General features: G+C 45.2%; 1 pseudogene; it reads right to left on the reverse strand.

Annotated features, from left to right (window-relative positions):
* Window positions 1-14,260: 14,260 nt before the first annotated feature.
* Window positions 14,261-15,029, reverse strand: LOC123830585 (annotated as a pseudogene).
* Window positions 15,030-17,257: the final 2,228 nt, after the last annotated feature.

Below are 17,257 nucleotides of genomic sequence, written 5' to 3' on the forward strand. Positions count from 1 at the left end.
CTCCCACAAGAAAAAAATTCCTTCCTGTGATTCCACAGCATTGTATCAGGGTTATAAATATAACCGCATTACCATTTATTTAATTATCAGTTCATCTCTCACAATAAACTTTGAGGTCCTCCGAGGCAGAAATCTTATTTTCATGTTAGTACCCAGGTGTCTAGCGCAAGGCCCTTCACGGGCATGTACTTTCCTTTGTTTTCCTGGGGATGGCCCGGGTGCCTACAGCACAAGGAGGACAACCATAGCTGGAAGACCAGAAACACCATGTTTTGCTGTGGAAGGCTCAAGAATGTTCCTCTTCAGAGAAAAATTCTGAAGAATACATTGTTTGTATTGAAGTAATCCCAGAGTCCTGCTCTGTTTCTAATTAACTCTGAAAAAGAGGAATGGGGTGGCCAGATTAAGGTAATATCCTTATTCAAAAACAAAGTTATTAAAAACAATAAAACTTAAATAGGCCGCAGAGGAGTTCACATTTCAGTAAAAAAGAGATCTCGATGGTTAACAGTGAACAAAGGCAATACATGGGAACACCCAAAACTTCCGAGAAATGACAGGAACTGATGCCGAGAGTTGGCCTGGGCATTTCGAGTTGTCTGTCTCTGCCTGAGCTTACCTGGACCAAATAATGCCTGTAATAAGGAGACATATGGGCCAGGCCTCAGAAAGTGCTGCCTGATTTAATGCGATTTGTTGTAATGAACTTCAAATTTTAAAGAGAAACTGAGTATGTGAGAAAATATTTAAATGAAAAAGAGTGAAGCCAAAGTGTAAAAAAAAAAATGCTCTTTCTTCTTGCGCTATTGTGATGGTTGATTTTATGTGTCAGTTTGACTGGGCTAAGGGATGCTCAGACCACTGATAAAACACTATTTCTGGATGTGTGTGTAAGAGTGTTCCTGGAGGGGATTAGCGTTTGAACCCGTGGCCTGAGTAAAGGAGACTGCCCTCATCAGTGCTAGTGGGCATTGTCCAGTTCATGGAGGTCTGAAAAGAACAAACAGGTGGGGGATGGGCAAGTTTGCTCTCTGCTTGAGCTGTGACATCCACCTTCTCCTGCCCAAGGACATCGGGCTCCCGCTTCGTCGGTCTTTGGATTTGGACTGGGGTTTCGTGAGCCTCCTGCTCTGTCCTTCTCTAACTAGGTAACCCCTGGTTGAACAGGAAGGTCACTAGTCAGCTCTGACTCTCATTCAGGGGTGACTACAAATCCGTAAGACCTGAACATGAAACCCAAGTCTCCCCTGGGCCTCCAGCCTGCAGATGGACTGCTCGGCCCCTACAATCTTGTGAGCCAGTTCCTCGGAATAAATCTACTTCTCATCTCTCTTTCTCCTATTGGTTCTGTTTCTCTAGAGAACCTTGACTAATACATAAAAACAATTTTAAAACTCACTTATGAATACACTAGATGTTTGATTAAATCAGTCAATGAGGAATTCATAGTATGTGAAAATATGTTTCCTTTAACTTACAGCTAAACTGAACTCACTTTTTGAAGCTTTACGCAGAACTATTGGAGGAAAAGAACAGACGGCCAGAACATAGAGAGCTTACCGTGTAGAAGTCTACTGGTGTAGAAGGTGTAGCTTTGGAGGGGTCCAAAGGGCAAAGTTCATGCATCCCAGCCATGGGCTCCGGTCACCTGAGCGGACAGGCCTCTGGACCCCTGGCTACAATGGTGCGGTGGGGAACAGGGGTGAGAAGGAAGGGAGCAGGTACAGACTCCATTCTCCCACAGCTCAGAACACCCCCTAGGGGAGGACTGGGCCCTCTCGCTGTGGCAGTAGATTCCTGACTCCTGTTGTGCTTCTGTGTGTACCCACCTCTTCCAAGTGGTCAAGGTTAACTTCAACTCCCACATCCTCCAACTGTCTCCATTGTCACCCGTGGACTTCCCTGGTGGGGACAGGCCTCTCCACCTGCCACATCGAGTCAGCCCTGGGCAGACAGGGAGGGCAGCTCCCAAGACACAAAAATAATGGCCTGGCCCAGCCTCCCAGCTGTGGTGGATTGCTAGAAGAGACCATCTTCCGATGGAAACCTCTTTTTCCTCTCTGGGCCCTCGGGCCCCAGTTCTCTTTGTGCCTCTTTGCCAGTGTCGGTGGGCAAAGAACGTAGGCCCGTGGGTGTGGCTGTGTGTGCATATGCACACGTGTGCACGTGCACTCTGGGTTAGCGAAAGCCTCACAGAATTCAACCTCACAGAAACCTCAGTCAGACTTTTTAAAGCTTGTACAAGAAAAGAACAAATCATGTCCAAAGGAACTAATGTCAAAAATTTGGTAGTATTTTAAAAATCAGACACAACTCCCAGCTCTAAGATCAATGCTTCTTAACGGTGAGCCAGAGGCAATGCAAACATCCCCATCAAAAATTATGAGCATCCTCACCTCTGGCCTGTAAGACAATTTAGGTTAGAAATAAAGGAAGTGGCTGGTCAATATAAACATTCTAATTATTCACAGTTAACAGAGTTATATGAGAATGGTTAAAGTGACAGAGCCCTGGGGAGGTAGGTCGGATGGACACGAACAGCTGTGAGTGTATCTAACTGTCTGTCTCATACTGTATCATATTGTTAAGCCAGTGCAATTGGGTTATTCTGTAGTAGCAGCCAAACTGATGCCTAACTGATGCACTGTTCCTCAGAGGACAAGGCATCTCATGACCAAGTTTACACAGATATAGGGATCAACTTGTAAGCCACCCTCAGTTCTACAGAGGAGCCATAGCAGTCAGAAGGCCAACTTTAAACGAACGATAATCAGAGAATGCACCCAAGTGACTGAGGTGAAAGCCGAATTGCAACCTCATTCATTCCTCTGTGCAGCATGGGTGGAGTTAACTCTGCAGGGCAGTAGCTTGCGAATATGGCAGAATGGAGATGAAGTGACTCTTTAAAGATGGGTGAGATTGGAGCAAATTTGAATGCTGAGAGGGAAGAGTTGGTGGGAAGACAGATTAAAGACAGGCGGTGATGAATTCAGGGAGGAAATCCTGGAGGAAGTGTGAGGGAATGGGATGGAGGAAGGGGCGTGTCTTTGAAAGACAAGGCAAGGATGGATTGAGATAACTTCACCACCCACCTCTGCCACCTGCTCCATATCCGTACTTCTGCTCTTGCTGCTTTGCTGTCATTATCCCATCAGCTCCAAGACCATGTTTGGAAAAGCTGGGAGCCACATCTGGGTCCCTCTCAAAAGTGTCTAAGGATCCTCATGTCAGGGACTCGAGCTCCCCACAATTTTCACATGTGGGAATATGGGGCTAATGGCAGCAAGGACTGAATTCTGGTTCCCTTTGAGGCTGTGCCAGTCCACGCCACTCGCCATCTCAGAGGAATGCCTCCGGTCTTCCCAGCGTTCACGTGAGGTTACTACCTTCTGCAACTCGTGGGCAGCAGCGGCGGGAGGACCTGGTGCGAAGTCACATAGACCAGGTTCTCCCCCACACTTGTCATGTGACTTTAAACAAATCTGAGCCTCAGTGTCTTTATTAGTAAAATCTGTCTGCTCCTTACACTGACTTGCCGCGGTCTGGCCACAGCTGTGTCCAGGGGTTCCCGAAAGGTGGGTAAGGCGTCGGCGATGGGAGACAGACGACAACACAACTCAGAGGACGGTGAAGCTCTGTTCCGTTTATTGCAAGTACAAGCAGGTTTTTATATGTTCATTTTTGGTAGTGATTAACATTTGCGGTTAGGTGAAGCAGAAAGTTTTTTACCCAGATATCAGGTCATGCTAATCTAGTGACCTTTTAAATCAGACAATTAGAAATAGCTGTAAGTACAGAGTTTGAATGTCTTATTGTTTATTGAAGTTCTCAGAAAAAGGATATGCTAGATTGAGTAGAGGTTATAGGAAATTTATTATAAGGCCTTTGTGATGTCTAACTTAGCTATCTATCTTTTCTGTCTAAAATGTTTTTCTATGTACTATGGACTCTGACTCCCTGGTAATTGTTTCTGCGTGCTTAGTTTGTATTAGCTAACCAGCTTCTCTTATTTCTTTGCCTGTCTAATTCTAATTGATACATATTCCTATTCAAGATAAAGGAGGGGCTGTTACTCCAACTTTTAGACATTCAGGGGTTATTTCATTAGAGGGGATACCATAATTTGCCATTAATCCAATATGCTACCCAGGGGTATCCCTGGGCTGTGGGTAGGGGTCTATATAGTTTTTTCTTGTTTTCTTGAAAGACCCTTTGTATCTGTGGGTAAGGAACAGGCGTGAGAGAATCTGCCAATAATTCAGCCTGTTGTAACTAATTCATGAATTCTTTTATGGGAACAGTCCGGGATAATTTCTTACTCAGGTTTATAAACACCTTGTTTAAACAATTTTGGGCTTAATTCAATAGTCTGGGGAGAACTAGTTGTCCCTTCAGAATTTCCCTCAAAGTTAATCATTGACTCACTTCGATCCTCTTTCTCCTCATGGAGGAGAATCAGGGTACAAAGTAAGGGAATCAGGGTACAAAGTAAGACCATGATAATATCAGCAAGGAAATTATTAAGAGCAATCCCCAGGAAAACTACCACCCCCCTTTGCCACGTTCTCTTCCAGGAAGATGGATTCCTTGAATTCCCTCTTTCCATGTTCGGACCTTGTCACACAACATGGTTGGAAGAGGACATGGCACTGACTCTTCTTCAAGCTTGTATGTAAAAGGAATGTGAAAGCTCCTTCAGGCAGGTGTGAATCTTTAAATTATTGCAGGAACCCAGTCTTCCGAGGCCTGTCAAATCTACTCCCTTCATATCTTTCCTGCTCCTTAACTGAATTGCATAATAGTCTATGACCCCTTGTTTCCAGTCTAGGACACCCCCCCACCACAGTCCACTCCATCATGTTGTCATTCTCAGCTTTCTGAACCACACAACTGGCAATAATAACGCTTATTACTGTAACAATGAAAATGATGAGGGTTAATATTTATTGTGTGTTTGATATTTGCCACATACCCTGAGTCTTCTTAAACCCCTAGACTTCAGAATTAAGGTCCGGCTCCTTAGCCTAGCACCCCTTCGTGGTCTTATTCCTATCTTCTACTCTAACCTGGTTACTAACCCCTCCTATGGGTGAACGCAGGTCTTTTCTAACATGCTGTATGATTTTATACCCCTTCTTGTTCTGATGTAGTCCTATTCTTTTTAACTTGGCCCCAACTTCACCTCCTACAGAGAAGCCCTCCTTGCCCTTGACCGAACGGTCTGGCTGACTCCCCACGGCTCTGTCCTGCGCTCCCACAGAGAGCACTCCATGCCCAGCATTTATCAAACGCTTTATCGTTGCTGGTTGGTTCTTTTGTTTTTCCTCCTCGGCAATTCAATGCCTGGCTCAGAATAGAAGGTCAGCTAATATCAGCTGATTGAATGCATCAGAATCAGCTGGAGAGTGGATTTAAAAAGAATACTAGCCCTGGCTGAGCACTAGAATCATTTCGGTTACTTATTAAAACTGTAAATGCCTGAGACCCACCCTTGGACACTCTGATTCAGTAGATCCAGTATAGGGGCCGAGAGTCCACACATAACAAATCTCAGTGTGTAATTCTAACTTACAGTTTGGTTAAAATCACTGTCGTAGACCTTTGCTGTTCAAAGTGCCATCGATGGACTGGAATCACCTGAGAGCTTATTAGAAATGCGGAAACTCAGGCACCGCCCTAGGTCAACAGAAACAAGAGTCTGCATTTTACCCATATCCCTAGGTGATTCGTGGGTACATTGGCGTTTGGGAAACACTGGTGTCTTCCATTGGACTAGTACCATCTACCTCATACTAACAGTAGACATTTGTCAATGACATTTGTACATCTGTCAGTTTGTCATTTACAAAGCACATTTCAAACAGTAAATGGAAAAGCAATAAAAGATTATCAACTGCCACCTCTACTCCGTGTTGCATCCGTGTTTTCTCCTTTAACCCTCCCGACCGTCCTCTGAGACAGGCTTACAGAGCAGCAGGTGTTCCCGGAACTCTGACCGATGAAATTGACGCACAATGGGCTCTCAAATCAGATACACACGAAGGCCCCCTACCCAGCCAGAGGAAGTGCGTGCCCACGACTAAAGTCACATGAGTGACAAACAGGTACCTTCCTGAAGGGTCACCATATTGTCTTTCACATTCTTTTCAGCCCACAGATCCGAAGTTTCTTTGGATTATTTTCAGAGTGCCACTTAAAGTCAATCTGTTATCATATTTTTGAGGAATTGCCAGATGAGGCGTAATCAAGGCCCATCTCTGATACCCCTAATCTCATGTTATCAGAATTTCTGTCTGCCTCATGTACTTTGATCAACTGAACGTGGCTTTGGAGGTTCCCCGAGAATATGAAATAGTGTAATATGAGATAATAATAAATCCTGACTTTATGTGTATGACTTTAAAATAATAACTCTCCCTTATTAAAAAAATCAATCAGGACAATTTCAAAGCTGGTTGTCCAAGTACCGTATTTTTAGGACTATAAGATGCACCAGACCATAAGACACACCTAGGTTTTAGAGGAGGAAAGTAGGGAAAAAAAATTTGAGGCAAAAAATGTGGTAAAATATTTAATAACCTGTGACCCCACTCCACCGCCGCCGCCCCCCCATAGTGAGCCAGGTAAGCTACATTCAGACTATAAAACGCACCCCCTTTCCTCCCAAATTTGGGGGATGCGTCTTATAGTCAGAAAAATACGGTAAATGGTGAACGGTGTTTACATTCTTGCCACACGGTGGCGCCACTTTAGTAACCGATAACAGAAATCCTCAGTTTTTGTTCGTGTTCTCGGAACCAGGCTGTAGTGGTTTACACGCATCAGAATTTCTTTGAAAACTGTGATGGCTTTTATTTAGTTTTTGTGTTTTAAAATACATTTAAATATGTTACAATAAGACTGTCCAAACATTCCATTAGCGGTGGTGCTGAGAGTGCTGGAATAAAACCCCATGATATGCTCTGTCGTTCAACCGGCAGGGAGCACGCCACAAAATATTAGGGATGATACCGAGAATATGGAAGGCAAAAGCGTGCCACAGAGGCTGTAGATCAATGTCTTCCTAGAATGCATTTCCCTAAGAAATATTCCTAGGGGAAAGTGAGCACTGAATGATGGGTGCTTAAATTCCTGTCCTGAACGGAAAACATTTTTTATCTTGCGTAATCAGCCACATGCTGGGACATTCCTAAAGACCAGACCCAGGCTTAGCTGCTGTTTTATTTAGCAGTTAGGCCCATGGACTACGGATGGAGACAATCTGGATTTAAGCCCCCCTGCCCCCACCACTACCCAGGAGTGTGATCTTGGGTGAGTTATTAACTCGGTCTTATTTCTTCGTCCGTAAAATAGGCACATAACAGCACCCAGCTCATAGGATTGCTGTGTGATGGCTAAATGGAGACAATCTATAGGGTACAAAGTAAGTGCTCATTAAAGGGCAGCGTTCCTCTCCTCCTCAGCATCCCAGCTCAGGGCTGTGCCGAACCCCCAGGAGACGAGTTCCCATCGCCAAGAGAATTCTTTTCCCTTCATCTGTCGTCATATCTCCCACATAACTGGGCTCATCCTGGAAAATCTCTGTGTTATTCGGTTCTTTGCCCACCTCATTTTGAAATCTATGGGGAAACTTTTGGGGTTTCCTGAAATTGTAGGAAAGGTTATTATAAAGTTCTGTGGATCAAGGCTGGAAAGATGTTAGCAGAGTCTTCAAGGACCTGTCCCTCCCCTTTGCCATGTCCACCCCTCCTTCTCTGGACTTGTCAGACCACCTCCTCACGTCCCTGGAGCCTGCTGCCCAAGGCCCTGCACCCTGTGAGCCAGGCCCAGAGTTCTCCGCGCGGCCCCGCGCCCCCACCCCCACCCCCAACCTCCTCTCAGGAGAGCTGGGCTCCGGTAGAGACTTCCTTACTGCTCCTCTGGAGGACTCCTTCTCGTCTTTGGAAACAATGTTTCAGGGCTGAGTAAAAGATGATAGGGCTAGAGGGCGCTATAGGGACACTTCTCCCTTTTCTTGGAATGGTATTTGGGTGGTAAGATTGGGGAACAGTCTTGAGGGCTGGGGGTGAGGTTGCTTCTGATTGGGAGACGGGATCACTAAAGCGGCTAGGCCGACCCAGAAGAGGAAGAGCACAGTGTCATCTCTGCCAGGGCTCAGAGCCTTTTTACCTGCTACCCACCGACCTCCTGTTCTGAAAGGTTGTAGCTACCACACTGCATTTTTAAAACAATCGGTTAATTCACTTCTCCATTAAACACACACACACACCTGGCTGGGTGCATAAGCAAAGGAGGGGCCTCAGGGAGCATTGTTGGGGTAAAAGGCACAACAGGAAATACAAGCCTCCTACTGGTCTAGGCTGCCAATGTACTTGGCTTAGATAATGCTCTGGAAAGGGCCCTGGAGACCTGGACAGTTGTCCTTAATACAGTCACTAATTTGCTGTGTGACCCTGGGGAAGCCACTTCTTTCCGCAGTTTGGAAAGCGAGGGCATCTGACAGTGTGATCTCTGCGGTCCCAGATGAGGGTTCCCTCCTCTGGCAGATACTGCGTCTGCGTCCCCTCTGCCTTGCTCAAGTCCCTGAGCAATGCCCAGTCCTTGTCTGTCCTGTAAGTCCTTGCACAGCATCCCGCACAAAGTAGCTATTTGGTAGGCCATGTGTTCAATGAGTGAATAAATGACAAAAAGAGTTGCCCTTTCTGGAGCATCTACCCACGCTGGTGCTGTGCCAGGGACCTTTGTGAACGTTATACATGCATGTAATTCTGGCATCACCTTGAGGTAGGATAAAACAAACAAACAACAAAACAAAAAAACCTCCTGATACAGGAAGTTGAATTGATCATACCTCTTGGCTAATAGCCCATTGTTGTCAGTGGTCCATACGATGCTTTCTTTCTGGCGGCATTTTTGCCCCTCAGCACTAACCTTCACTCCTCTTCATCTCCTCTCAGGCATCCATTCTAAGCATTTGCTCGAGGTCTGGAAATGTGTGTGTCCTTGTGAAATGTGTTCTCTTGTGCGTGTGCTCGAGTTTTCTGTGTATGTCCCTGGTGTATTGTGATGCCTGGGTTCTGCCTCCTTGCTTTTCCCCAACACTGTTCTGCAGAATCATCCGTTTTGCTACACATACATCTAGTCCATTGCCTCTGCCTGCCGCCAGAATTCCATAGTTACATCCACCACTGTGTACTTATTTGTTCCTTTGGAGGCGGAAACCTTCAGTTCCGCTGCTGTCTGCCGCCACGCACACCGCCACGGTGCCTGTCCTCCTACAGGTCCCCTTGCACACCTGTAAGAAAACTTCTCTGGAACCTAATCCCAGAGCAGGATGGTTGGGTTACTGGGCACATGCAAATTTGAGACGATAATCCCAATTTTAGAGCTGATAAAATAATGTCACACACGTGGAAACTGGGGATCTAGAATTTATTTCCAGAATTTTTGCTTCCAGACCCTGGACTGGTTCCAAGGTGACTCTATAAATAACTCCACGTGGTCCAGTCAGCTCAGTAAGTGCTCTTCCTATTGCTCGGATCTCCTGAAAGTGAACTCAGATAAACCGACTGGGTTGTCTAGACAGCGTGGCATCGCTCTTTCAAGGGCCTCCTCATCCTGCTGTGCATCACCCGGAGGCTGTGGCTTGAGGAACTCTTGCTTCTTTGAATTACTGACAATCTCTCACATGTTACAGCAGAAAACAGAAGCATGTCCCACACGTATCGTCTCACCTCTCTTCACAACCCCGTGAGGTAGGAGCCCTCATCATTCGCTCGTCATTTCCGTCTCACACTGAAGGCAGCTGAGGCCCAGTATCACTTGGTTGCTAAGTGGCAGACCTGAGACCCAGACCCAGCCTCCAAGCCCAAGTTCAGCGCACTCTCCACCACCCTGGAGCTGGTGGCCAAGGAAAACAAGCCAGCCCCCCACAGCCAGTCACTTGGATGAGGCCACAGAAGCTCAGAACTTTGAGCCAGTTGTTTGAAAATGCTGTCTGCAGGTGTTTGGCATTCGGCAGGGCCAGCCCCAGCCAGGAGAGACCCCAGCTGGCACACAGAGGGACAGGGGCATGGCACCGGGGAGAGCTTTTCACTCAGGTGATGGCAGAGTTTCCGAGTTCCACACGGTGTCAGTGGGTGGCTGCACGGTGCCGTGAGGAGCACCACCAAGGAGACAACCCGGCCTCCCTCTTCTGGGCCTCTCCCAGGTAGTGAGATTCATCAGTGATGGCAGAAGAGAAATAAACGCCCTCTGTTTTTGAAGCCTTCTCTGACAAATATTTCTAGTTTATTTTCTTCCTGTCCATTCAGCTTGCAAAGTCAAACACTTTGAAAAATGTAGTTCCTAGTCTAGACAAACGTTTACTACCTGCTTTGGGCCAGGCAGGGCGCTGGGGTTGTAAGTGATTACATTCATGAGCGATGTGATGCTGAGTGAGCTGCCTGGCCCCTCTGAGCCCATGGCAATGCCGCAGTCAGTACCTGCCACACAGGTGGCTGCAGGGCGAGCACACACCCAGCACAGAGTAAACCTTGACGAGTGGTCTTGCGGGTGCCACTCGATGTGATAAATGAGGAAAGTGGTAAGTATGAAATGTCAGGGAGCCCTGGAGAGCCTCAGCAGAGCTCCAGTAATGCGAGTCTACCTGCCTGGGCTGAGATGATGCTGAGCTGCCGGATAAGTTCCATGGTAGGGGCGGGGGATGGGGCACAGCAGCAGAGGGAAGTCCTTATGTGAAACCACAGTGTTCCTGTCCTTGGCGAAGTGCTTCCACCACCTGCTTCTTTTCTCCCCTCTGCAGCCTGCACTGACCTCTCCGGGCACTGCCACCCCGTGGTTGCCCTTAGCTGCTTCCAGGCCTGTCTTTCCCCTAGACTCTGAGATTCTGAGGCCTGGAACTTATGTGGTCAGCCCTTAGCACAAGTAGTACACAAGGTCAGTCTTCATTAGAGAACTCTTGGGTGAATGAAAAACACAGAGGCATAAAAAAGCATGAGCCCCAAGAGTAGTGGCAAAGAGCTCTGCACAGCTGATGTGTCGAGCAAATGTTGGGAGTGGTGGGGGTCAAAGCTAGGAGTTAGCAATAGCTGGGCTGTCAAGGGCCCTGTGTAGTGAGCTGGGGGTTTCTCTGGATGGCTCAGACTCAGGTGGTATCGCAGTAAGAGAGATAAAATACAGGAAGTATGTGTGCATGTGTGTATAGAGAGAGAGTGGAAGAGAGAGAAGGAATCAGCTCACGTGGTTATAGAGGTACAGGTCCAAAATCAAAAGGATAAGCCAGCGCATTAGAGACCCAGGCAAGGATTGCAGTTTAAGTTCAAAGGCCGTCTGCTGGTAAAATTCCTACTTGCTCAGAGGAGGTCAGTTTTTGTTCTATTAAGGTCATCAACCTATTAGATGAAGCCCACTCACACTATGGCATATGACCTGCTTTACCTCTAGGTCTAATTTAAATGTTAAGCATTTAAATGTTAATCTTTTTCAAAACACCCTCACAGAACATCAGAATAACTTGTGACCCAGTATCTGGACATCATGGCCCAGCCTTGACCCATTAAATTAATCATCACAGTACTATATGAATTCCTGCCTCTCTCCTCTCCCCTCATCCCCTCCCCTCCCCTCCCTTCTTCTATTCTATTCTCCTCTCTCTCTCTCTCTCTCTCTCTCTCTCTCTCTCTCTCTCTCTCTTTCTCTCTCTCTATCAATTATTTTCACACTCCAACAGGGTCACTTAGGGGAAAATTTCAGAGGATCATCTCCAGCCCTGTTGTGCCCACATGAACCATGCCATCCAATCTGTTGTTCTCCTCTTATCCCAGTGGCCAGGACCTATGTGTAAGAGAAGTTTCCGTTGTCCTATCTTTAAGTTCACTGACCCTTTCTTCTTCCTGCTCAAATCTTCCTTTGAATCTCTCTGATGAATTTTTCATTTCAGTGATTATACCTTTCAGCTCCAGAATTTTAAAATGTTTTTAGGTTTCCTTTTTCTTTATTGTTATTTCCATTTCACACATAATTTTATTGACTTTCTCCACATCCACCTGTAGTTGTTTGAGCATTGCTAAGACAGTTGTTCTAAAGTCTTTGTCAGGTGTATCTGCCATGAGGTCTTTTTTAGGGACAATTTCTGTTGATCTATTTTTCCCTTTTCCCTGTTTATTTGTATGCCTTGTATTTTTTCCCCTGAACACTGGACATTTGAATCTAATAATGTGGTATCTCTGGAAATCAGATTCTCTCACTTCCTTAGAGTTCACTGTTTTTTCTATTGTTTTTCTTTACTTTTGTTGTTGTATAGTTTGTCTTTGTGCTGAGGGTCAGCCTGAAATATAAATTAAAGGTCGTCACAGGTCTTTTCTAAGCCTTTCCCTGGTCACGTGTAGTCACACTCTAAGTTTCTCTGTATATGCGGGGTTTTTTCCTACACTAATGAATTTTTTAAATTATACCACAGTATAATTTGAAACAAGACTGTTTTCCTTACTAATACCGTGGGGCAACATTTTCTTTAGCTTCTTTAGTGCTTTGACTTCCTTCCTCTTAAGACAGTGTTGATGAAGATTCTAAACCAAGAACATCTGAAACAATTTTATAAAACTATCCCCACATATTAATATGTTGAAACCCTTTTCACATACACTCTATTGTAGACCATAGGTAGGCAAACCTTTTCTGTAAAGGGCCAGGTAGTAAATATTCTCCTTTCTGCAGGCTATGTCATCTCTGTAGCAACCACTCCACACTGTCATTTGTTGGCACACAAGCAGCCACAGATAATAAATAGGTGAAGGAGTACGGCTATGTTCCAGTAAGACTTTATTTATGGACAGGGAACTTCATATTACTTTTCTTTGTCTTGATATGTCTTGAAATATTCTTCTTTAGAATCCATTTTAAATTGCAAACACAATCGTTAGCTCGCAGGCCATTTAAAGCAGGCAGTGGGCTGGATCTGGCCCCCAGGCCAGAGCTGGCTGTCCCTTCCACAGGCTTTCACATGTTATGTAAAATGTATGAAAACTACAGGGTCCAAGTCTAGAGACTTTGGAGAATTTTCTTTTTTTAAATCTCTCATTTTAAAACTTACCAGACAAGTCTTCCACTTTTTGGATAAATAAACTCACATAAGAGAGAAAAAATAATTCAGAGTATGAATCCCTACTTAAAAAGAAAAAAAGAAAGAAGCTATAAAACAAATGTTTCACCTTAAAATATATTTTTTAACTAAGAAACATAAAATTTTTATTGTATGCAATACACATAGATTTGGCACATATTTTCCTAGTTTTTACTTTAGGAAAAAAGACAGTGAAGAAAGGTTTATAAATCTCTGCATCTCTTGCATAAAATCTTACTACTGAAACCAGCAATCCCTTGCATGTACAACTATCAACTCTGAGCATAGTATGAATTACACCCAGGAAGTGAAATTTACCTGCATGAGCTTTGGGAGCTCTTTAAAAAGTGCACAATTGTATCATAGAACACTATGGCCCTACAATGTGAGACACTTTTGAATAGGAAAACCCTGCCTCCATAACCTGGGGAAACAAGAATAACTTTTCTTTCCATAGTCATCAAGTGTAAAAAAAATCTTCAGAGTCTGATTTATCAAAGGTAAAATGACTACTGCTACACTTCATGGATTATTTTAATCCTCAGTCGTTCCTAAACACACAATAAATTTCACGTGAACTTTAATCTGTTTGTGGTTTCTGAAACAAAATACTATGACAAAACGTGTTGAACTGGCAGATGTCCGTGGGCCAAAGAAAAATAATTTAAGTGTAGAATGTTTGCCAACTTTATTCTTCCCAATTTTACAACAGCTTCAGGCACTGAATCCTAGCTGTTGTCTAGTGTTTTTGCATTAGAAACAGAACTCCGTCTCCTATTTAACACTTCTCAGGGCTGCATTTTGTGACGGAAAAGATCATTTTGTTGAACTGTTGCAGAAAATCACTCACATGCGGAGAGATAACAAAGCACAAACTTTATTACACACGGGCTCAGAGGGGGTTAAATTCCCAAATTCTCTGAGCAAAGAGGTTGGGCTGGAGTTTCCTTTATATACTAGTTACACAGGCAGAAAGGGAGGGGGAACCAGCCGCTGAAAGCAAGCATACAGAAGCGAAGGTAAGTGTTTTTGGCCTTGAGATAACGGCTGTTACCCTAGGAACGGCTGCTCTCAGCTATGTCCTGTTACATTAAAACAAAGGCACTGTTTTACAAGTGTTACAGAGAGCACTGCTTATCAAAGAAGCTGCAGAGCATAGAAGCTTCTTTTACGGGTTTTCTTTTCCTGCCACAGAACTTCATGCTTTTGTTCTTCAGAAGATTTCATTTCATTGTAACAACAAATTTTATTACCTTCAACAAGCTGAGTATATACTTGCTTTGAGAACGAGAGAGGTTTTCCCAGTTTTCATCTACAGTTGTAAGTGTTAACTGTGATATGCCATTCTTAGCTTCCTGGAAGCTTGCAAGTATAAAAATGTTTGAGTGAGGCCTTTTCATTTTTTCAAGCATTGCTAACTCTCTCTCTCTTTTTTTATTACAGCTTCCTTTTTTAAACATTTTTGCATAATTTCTTTTTCCAAAGATACCATCTGACTGGGAGTTAGCTGTTCTTGAATTCTGCTTCTCTCTTCTTTGTATGCCTGACAGTCGGTCTCGTAAGCATCTTCATATTTTTTTCCTCTTAATCAGGAAGTTTCCTCTATAACTCAGCAATTTTTAAAATTAGTTCTGAATTTTTTTACATCTGAGTCCTGAGCTTTAAATACGGGTAACCGTTCTTCAGAAAATTGAGTGTATTAAATCACAGGCTTCTTTGGATAACTACCAAAGGTGGATGAAAGCCATCTTGGTACCCATGCAAAACTGAAGGGAGAGTGTGGTCGACTCCCACAGCCTGTGCAGACTCCCACTCCAGACCTTCCCAGGGCACTCAGCACACCCTGCACTCTCAGAGAAGCTCCATTCCACCTGGCCATGCAGAAGCGACTGGGCCCAAGTCTCATAGAGCCCCATGGCACAATAGGACAACCCAAATAGTGTCAGCTTGAACCTGAAGGTGACCCTCCCAAGCTCACCATCATACCTACCACTCATGAGGCTATGCTGTTGTCCTCAAATGTCCTAAACCTTTAATGTCTGTCTCCCAAAAGAGGTGGGGGTGGCGGGATGGAGGTGTGTGCAGGGCAGGGTGGGGGGAAGGAAAGAGCGCTGTCCTTTAAATCCACTGGAAGTCACTTCACCTGCGTGGGTAGGGGCTTGCAACAGTGGGGTGAGAAACAACAAAAGTTACAGCCCCCCTCTTTGACTGCACCTCTGTGAGCAGAAGGTGCAACTGAGGATCAGAGCAGATTATTTGGAGGACAGGATCTTTTTTGCCCGCTCCAGCTCCTGCAAACTGTGTGCAAGCTGCTCGAGGAGCACGTGCACAGCTGCCTGCTGCACGGCCTGAAATGGTGCATGGGCAGCTGCTACTGTGCTAAAAGCTGAAATTCTGATATTAACTGCAATTTACCATCTAATCTTTCTCTTGGAAATTTCAAGCCTTGAACAGAATCCAGAATTCCAAAATAAAGTTGACCCTTGTGCAGTTAAAAATCTTTTTAACTGTTGACTCCCCCCAAATGTAACCACAGTCATTCTAATCCTCTGCAGGGAATTGGCTTCAAGACGCCCTGCCCCCACCACTGCAGGTACCGAAGTGCACAGGTCCTCACATCCCTTCTGTAAAATGGCATAAAACAGTAAATGCATGAGCCCTCCGTCTGCGTTTGATCGTAGTTCGTTCAATCCACAAATGCAAAACCCGGGAATACACAGAACCTGCTGTATATTTATTGAAAAAATTCCACATAAAATGAGACTCTGCAGATCAGACTTGTGTTGTTCGAGGGTCGGCCGTAGTTATGGTGCATAGATTCTGCCAGTGGGTTTGTTGTCTAGGTGGGGAAACAGATTCCTATGCATCCTACTACACCACCTTCCCAGAACCCCCTTCTGTTTAGTCTCAAAGGGCCGTTCTATTCACCAGATGGACGGAGTGGAGAGGACATTCCAGGTGGTGGGAAAAGCGCGTGCAAAGCGCAGGCAGAAAGGGGATGAGTGTGCTGAGGAAATGACGAGAATTTCAGTAGGGGTGGGGCAAAGGGAAGAGGGAAAGCAGGGGTGGGACGTTAAGAGAGATAGAGACGAGTAGTCTTTGGCTTTTGCAGCAAATAAATGCTCGTGACAGAATTCTTGCTGATGTGCAAATTCAAATTTTTATTCAAAACAGAATAGGCAGTGATCAACCAAAGGCCCTGCATTTGAATTAAGTAAAGTTCATTTGTTCAGCTTCTCTAAACACAGCTATAGAAAGACCTAAACAGAGTTGGAAAAGGATGTTTTGAATTTTTTTTTAAAAAGAGTGGAGTCATAAAATGCTTTTTTTTTTTTTTTTTTGCAGTTTTCAGGGAAATTGTCTTTTCCGTGCGTCGGGAGCAGGGCCCACTGCCTCACACAGTTAACAGAAGTGGGGGGTCCTGTGGCCTGGCACCCCATGGGCATAGCAGACCCTGGGGCGTCTCCTTGGAGGCTTCTTCCTGAGGGCTGCTGTCTTCCTCAGGCCGCTGTGCCACCCACCCCCCCTTCTCTCTCGTAACCACCCAACAGCCAGCAGCCTGTTTATCCACAATCTAAACACCCAGTAGAACCGCGGAACCCCAGGGTGGGGGCGGTAGAACCCCAGGGTGGGGGCGGTAGGGGAGTAGTTCACATTCAGGTTTGTGAGTGACAAAGGGCAGGAAAACAGCCTCCTGTCGGGCTTCTAGCTCAGAGACAGCGCTCAGGGTGGCTGGAGCCCCACGCCAGCACCCCAACACCGTCCGACCCCTGCCCACTTCACGTGGCACTGGAGACTCTTCACAGCAATGTGTGTGAATTACAATGCACCATCTGCATCTGTAAAAAGCATTAAGGTCTATTCAGTGAGGGGCATATTTGAGAGCGTTTAGACCCTCTCCAAACAATTCAGAGTAACCAAGAATTCACTGGAATCTTTCTCAAAGCAAATCTGGACTTACTCCCTTGAATTTTATCTAAGAACTTAAAGCTACAGCAACACACTTCACCTAGAGGTCTATTCCTTCTCTTGACAGTAATTTATTTAGCATCTACTATGTGCCAGGCCCTGCGCTGGTGGTTGTGGTTCAATTTCATAGGCAATGGCCATAACCGAGGGATAGGAGCCTAAGGG

The sequence above is a fragment of the Phyllostomus hastatus genome, unplaced genomic scaffold (assembly GCF_019186645.2).
Source record: "Phyllostomus hastatus isolate PE091 unplaced genomic scaffold, TTU_PhHast_1.1 phas_contig_147, whole genome shotgun sequence".
Taxonomy (NCBI): Eukaryota; Metazoa; Chordata; class Mammalia; order Chiroptera; family Phyllostomidae; genus Phyllostomus; species Phyllostomus hastatus.